Source organism: Sander lucioperca, chromosome 13 (genome assembly GCF_008315115.2).
Source record: "Sander lucioperca isolate FBNREF2018 chromosome 13, SLUC_FBN_1.2, whole genome shotgun sequence".
Taxonomy (NCBI): domain Eukaryota; kingdom Metazoa; phylum Chordata; class Actinopteri; order Perciformes; family Percidae; genus Sander; species Sander lucioperca.
Window position 1 is genome coordinate 27,306,609 of NC_050185.1, and position 6,733 is coordinate 27,313,341.

General features: G+C 46.6%; 1 non-coding gene across 1 annotated transcript; it reads left to right on the plus strand.

Moving 5' to 3' along the window:
• Nucleotides 1–1,929: 1,929 nt before the first annotated feature.
• Nucleotides 1,930–2,004, plus strand: trnak-cuu. Its single transcript has one exon. It is a non-coding gene; the product is annotated as a tRNA-Lys (tRNA).
• The last annotated feature ends 4,729 nt before the right edge of the window (nucleotides 2,005–6,733 follow it).

Genomic DNA, 6,733 nt, shown 5'->3' on the forward strand with positions numbered 1-6,733 from the left:
GTCTCTGTCTCTCTGTCTGTGTGTGTGTGTGTGTGTGTGTGTGTGTGTCTGTGTGTGTGTGTGTCTGTCTCTGTCTGTCTGTGTGTGTGTGTGTGTGTGTGTGTGTGTGTGTGTGTGTGTGTGTGTGTCTGTGTGTGTGTCTGTCTGTGTGTGTGTGTGTGTTTGTGTGTGTCTGTCTCTGTCTGTCTGTGTGTGTGTGTATATGTGTCTCTGTCTCTCTGTCTGTGTGTGTGTGTGTGTGTGTGTGTGTGTGTGTCTGTGTGTGTGTCTGTCCGTCTGTGTGTGTGTGTGTGTGTGTGTTTGTCTGTCTGTCTCTCTGTCTGTGTGTGTGTGTGTGTGTGTGTGTGTATGTGTGTGTGTCTGTCTCTGTCTGTCTGTGTGTGTGTGTGTGTGTGTGCGCGCACAGACTTTTACTTAAGTAACATTTCCACTGCACGACTTCTCATTGTAACAAAGTATTTTCACAGTGTGGTATTAGTACTTTTACTGCAGTAAAGGATGTGAATACTTCTTCCAGCTCTGATCCTGGGTGGCCCCTCACCCTGGTGTTTAACTTCGCTTCCGAAGCTTCACCTCTCCCCAAAAGCTCCTTCCAGGTAAAACTAATGGCCGACTCCACATCTGTGGCCCATTCATCCATTTAATGAGCAGGCGAGAGAGAGAGAGAGAGAGAGAGAGAGAGAGGCAGAGAGCCGAGTATGAATGGACAAGAAGGGACTTTTTTTAACTAGCAGCCTCCGCCATTAAGAGCCTGTGGGGCAATTATGTTCCTGAGCACAATGACCTCAACAGCATTACAACGTGTTACTAAACACAACAGCCTTCTCACGGCTCCATCTCGTGCATTTCTTCATATATTATGGTATGTAATTGGAGGATAAATGAGTTGTCAGACATTTAGGGTACCGTATTTTCCGGACTATAAGTCGCACTTTTTTTCATAGTTTGGCTGGTCCTGCGACTTATAGTCAGGTGCGACTTATATATCAAAATATATATAATTAAACATGTTTTTAAATGTTATTTCATGCTGAAAACATTACCGTCTACAGCTGTGAGAGGTGCTCTAGGCTTGTGACAACTATATGCTGCTCCTAAAGACAACTGAGAAAGAAAAGAAAATCTTATTCTGCAGATTACAAACTGCAGGTAGTAAAATACGCAGCCGAAAACGGTAATCGAGCAGCACAAAGAAAGTTTGGAGTGAGAGAGAAACTTGCGAGGGACTGGCGAAAAGGTGACTCTTACTGCAATGAAGAAAACAAAGAAAGCTAATCGGCTAATCGGCTAATCGCGGGGCTGAAAGCAAGATGGCCAGAGCTGGAGGAACGAGTCCACAGATGGGTGCTTGAACAGCTTCCTGCTGGGAGAGGCTCGTCAACGCTGCAGTTACGTCTCCACGCCCTGGTAGTTGTTCTGTGTGCTATTGCGTAGTTGAATAACTGTTAATGTGTTACGTTAACATACCGGACACCTACCGTATTCAGCCCCTTGTTCTGTGTGCTGTTGTGTAGTTGAATAACTTACCTTTCCAGATTAAATGTCTGTTCTTGGTCTTGGATTTTGTGAAATAAATTTCTAAATAAATGCGACTTATAGTCCAGTGCAACTTATATATGTTTTTTTCCTCTTCATGACGCATTTTTTGACTGATGCGACTTATACTCCGGAGCGACTTATAGTCCGGAAAATACGGTACCTGCTTTCAAGGGCGTAACTTTGTGTTGGGGTGAGGAGATCTCCAACTATCTCGGGACGTCCCGGTACATGTCTGCATTGATTCTAAAAAAAAAAAGCGACAAATACATCGAAAAAATAGTCCAAAAAAAAAAAAAATGAAACAACAACAGCAAAAGGCGACTAATGTCAGAAAAAAGTGACGACGACTTTGAAAAAAGCGCCAAAGATTTAAAAACAAAGACTAAAGGAGCCCGGCTAGCTCAGTCGGTAGAGCATGAGACTCTTAATCTCAGGGTCGTGGGTTCGAGCCCCACGTTGGGAGCATATCCTTTAGGGGGTGGCAGTAGCTCAGTCTGTAGGGGGTTGGGTTGGAAACCGGAGGGTCGCCTGTCTCCATTTGTGCACACAGAGTGTGGATTGGTAGCTGGAGAGATGCCAGTTCACCTCCTGGGCACTGCCAGGTGCTCTTGAGCAAGGCACCGTACCCCCCCAACTGCTCAGGGCGCTGGTCCAGCACTGGCAGCCCACTCACTCTGACATCTCTCCATTTGTGCATGAAACAAACAGAGTGTAAATTGTAATTTCCCCACTGGGGATCAATAAAACAGTTAGTTAGTAAGTTAGTTAAAAGATGGCGACAAAAACGTCGGAAAATTATTTTTCCCCTCCGTCGCAGCACATCCTACGTCATTCGTCAGCAGCACGTGAGTAGCGTGCTGGAAGAGCTGAGTTAACCGTTTGGCAACATGGAGCGAGCCAAAGAGTCGGCTGTGTGGAGATATTTCACGCTAACGCCAACGTAGTTCGTCGGCTGTTTGCGACGTCTGCAGAGTAAGTGATTCGAGGGGTGGTGGTAGTACTGCGAAGTCCAATACTACCAGTTGAATCAAGCACATCCCAGAAAGAAAGTTTGGTAACTGTGTGATGGTAAATGTTGTATGTTTGACTAATACACTATTTAGTTTCAGCCCGGTCTCACGGCAGTTCGTGTAAATGTCACGTTATTTTATTATCTATGGATACGTGTTCACGGGGACGTTTTTCTCGTTTTTTACGTGGTGGCCAGCACGGAAATGTGAAGTAATGTATTTCAATGGGAAGCATATTTCGTGGTTACAGCACGAAAATGGGAGGGAGTAACAACACAGGACTTTCACCCGGGGGAGCGGGGATCGAGTCCTGTGTGTGGCGTTTGGTTTCCCCGTAGTCTTCCTAATCACAATCGTCCCGTTATTGGCGCAATCCGTCTCCCGGCGTGTGAGGCGCCCTTTCCCTGTAGTTTTTCCTAAACCCAACCTCCGCCATCCCGTTATTGTCGCACGTCCCCCGCGGCCGTCTCCCGGCGTGTGAGGCGTCAACCCGTTCTCATTCCGAACTCGTAAAATAAGGACGTTTGGACAGTGGCTGTCAGCGTCTGATGTGACGAAAAAGGCGTCTTTCAGCGTATTTGTGTAACGCACTGGGGAGAGCAGCAGTTAGAGAGGATTTAGAGAGGAGTATGTAAGGGCAAATTTCCGCGCAAGGAGGGTGGTTGGGGGGGTGGATGGGTCAAACAAACACAGGACTTTCACCCAGGAGAGCGGGGTTCGCATCCCGCTTGTCACGCTTGCTATAGTCGCTTTTTATTTTCCTCCCGCGTGTCACAGAACCGTACGCCCACCCACGACCTTTTCCTTAACATAACTGCGTCAAAAGGGACGGCAATAGTCCCAACCAAGCGCGTTTACTTATAGCGCTAAAGGGACGGCGATAGTCCCGACCAAGCGCGTTTACTTATAGCGCTAAAGGGACGGCAATAGTCCCGACCAAGCGCGTTTACTTATAGCGCTAAAGGGACGGCAATAGTCCCGACCAAACGCGTTTACATATAGCGCTAAAGGGACGGCAGTAGCCACGACCAAGAGCGTTTACTTAAAGCGCTAAAGGGACGGCAATAGTCCCGACCAAGCGCGTTTACTTATAGCGCTAAAGGAGACTTTTAGCGTCAATAAGAACGACAAAGGCACCTGACCAAGCGTCCGTATTTCACGAGATGAGTGTGAGAACCTGTTGGAGGCGTCCTTTCCCAGTAGGGTATTTCGTGCTGGCCACCACGTAAAAAAACGAGAAAAACGTCCCCGTGAACACGTATCAATAGATTAAAAATAACCTGACATTTACATGAACTCCCGTGAGACCGGGTTGTTAGTTTCTACTGCTACATCTTATTCATTTAAAATGATTTGAAGAAGTTTGATTGCCTTCTATTTTCGACTTTGAATGCACTATTGTTTTTTAAACAACAAATAAATAAGAATATCAATACATTACATCTATGTTATTTTGTCTTAGTTAGGAAAGTAATGTTTAGTTAGGAAAGTCTGGTGCCTTTGGTGAAAAAGTCGGCTCGGTGCATCCCTAATCTAAACCAGAGACGGTAACGTTCGCGGTTTGAAACACGTCGTTAACGTTGTGAAACGGTCCCACTTTGGTTAGGTTTAGGCACCAAAACTACTGAGTTAAGTTGATAAAAAGATGGAGGTTTGGGTTCCAATCAGACGTGACTTCACTTCCTGAAGGTTACCACATCGAACATCAAGCAACTTTTAGTTTTTCTGGGTCAAAATGTAAAATTAAAACTTTTTTTTCAACGTTTTGGGCGTCTTTTTTTGACACTTTTGTGTGTTTTTGTCCCTATTTTTAAAGATTTTTTTCCTGGCATTTATTGACAGGACAGCTTAGAAATGAGAGGGGAGACAGAGAGAGAGCCCCCCTGGGGATGACATGCAGCAAAGTGCCGCAGGTAGGAATCAAACCCGCAACTTCTGCACCAAGGACTGAGCCTCTTTATATGGGCGCTCCCTCTACCACTAGGCCACCCAGGCACCCAGTTTCTGTCACTTTTTCTGATGTCTTTGTCGATTTTTTTCAGCGCCTTTTTACATTTTTTAAGCTTTTTCTGACATTTTTGTCACTTTTTTCAATGTATTTCTCTCTAAATGCTATTAAATTGAATAAAACAACAAAATTCAAAGAAAATAGGGAACTGATCCTTTATTTTACTTGTGAAGAACGTTGTAGGAAACCATCCACGTTAATTTTTTTTTTTAAATTTTGGTTGAAAGAAACCTACATTTCTGATATAGAAAATGGGTGAAATTTGACCCGAGAAAGACAGGAGGGTTAAGATAACGTCAGATAAGATCATTCAAGATAATTTATAATAAGATAAAGTAAGATAATGTCATTTAAGATAAGATAAGATGCTCTTGGGAAATTGCATAAGTCACAGAAACGTAACAAAACAAATAAATTGAAGAAAGACAAGTTTCTGAATGACTAAAGAAAGTTGAACGGTGCTTTTAAACCTCCTTGCAGGTCATTATTTACAGATGTGGGCATGTTGGCTGATGTTCCAACACGTATGACCCGCTCTGTGGAATATTCTGTTGCCGTCTCGGTGGTTTTAAAATGCTTTTAGAGAAGTGGGGACCCTGAACCGTCTCCACCTCTGGGTTTCTCAGGGTCAAAGCTTTATGTCGATGTTTTGACTGTCAGCCTTTTCCCAAAGCCTCCGGGCTCGCCTGACACAGAGCAGCCGGCCCTCTGTTAAATCTGCTGCTGTGAAATCATTAGAGCCCCGACCGCCGGTGGTCCACCAGGCCACAGCACCGCGTGGGGGTGTGTGTGTGTGTGTGGGGGGGGGGGGGCATGTGTGTGTGTGTGTGGGGGGGGGGGGGTGTGTGTGTGTCTGCGTGTCTGCACGTTCGTGCGTCTCTGTCTTTGTGTCTGTCTGTCTGTGTGTGTGTGTGTGTGTGTGTGTGTGTCTGCGCGTTCATGCATCTCTGTCTGTGTGTCTTTGTGTCTGTGTGTGTGTGTGTGTTTGTGTGTGTCTGCGCTTGCATGCATCTCTGTCTTTGTGTGTGCGTGTGTGTATGCACGTGGCTGTGTGTGTGTGTGTTTGTGCGTGTGTCTGCGCGTGCATGCATCTCTGTCTCTCTGTGTGTGTGTGTGTGTGTGTGTGTGTGTGTGTCTGTGTGTGTGTGTGTGTGGGGGGGGGCATGTGTGTGTGTGTGTGTGTGTGTGTGTGTGTGTGTGTGTGTGTGTGTCTGCGCGTTCGTGCGTCTCTGTCTTTGTGTGTGTGTGTGTGTGTGTGTGTGTGTGTGTGTCTGCGCGTGCATGCATCTCTGTCTCTGTGTGTGTGTGTGTGTGTTTGTGTGTGTGTGTGTGTGTTTGTGTGTGTGTTTGTGTGCGTGTCTGCGCGTGCATGCATCTCTGTCTCTCTGTGTGTGTGTGTGTGTGTGTGTGTGTGTGTGTCTGTGTGTGTGTGTGTGTGGGGGGGGGCATGTGTGTGTGTGTGTGTGTGTGTGTGTGTGTGTGTGTGTGTGTGTCTGCGCGTTCGTGCGTCTCTGTCTTTGTGTGTGTGTGTGTGTGTGTGTGTGTGTGTGTGTGTCTGCGCGTGCATGCATCTCTGTCTCTGTGTGTGTGTGTGTGTGTGTGTGTGTGTGTGTGTGTGTTTGTGTGCGTGTCTGCGTGTGTGTGTGTGTGTGTCTGTGTGTGTGTGTGGGGGGGGGGCATGTGTGTGTGTGGGGGGGTGTGTGTGTGTGTGTGTGTCTGTGTGTGTGTGTGGGGGGGGGGCATGTGTGTGTGTGGGGGGGCATGTGTGTGTGTGGGGGGGTGTGTGTGTGTGTGTGTGTGTGTCTGCGCTTGCATGCATCTCTGTCTGTTTGTGTGTGCGTGTGTGTACGCACGTGGCTGTGTGTGTGTGTGTGTGTGTGTGTGTGTGTGTGTGTGTGTGTGTGTCTGCGCGTGCATGCATCTCTGTCTCTGTGTGTGTGTGTTTGTGTGCGTGTCTGCGCGTGTGTGTGTGTCTGTGCGTGCGTGCATTTCTGTGTGTGTGTGTGTGTGTGTGTGTGTGTGTGTGTGTGTATCAACGTGGATAATTAAAGCCTGTGATCTCTTTCCATTGGTCTCTTTGATCTATTATTAGGACTGGCATAAAATAATCCCTTCTCTTTGTTTGACTGATCTGATATCCATTCATAAAATCCAGAAATCGGCCGTTTAATATCTG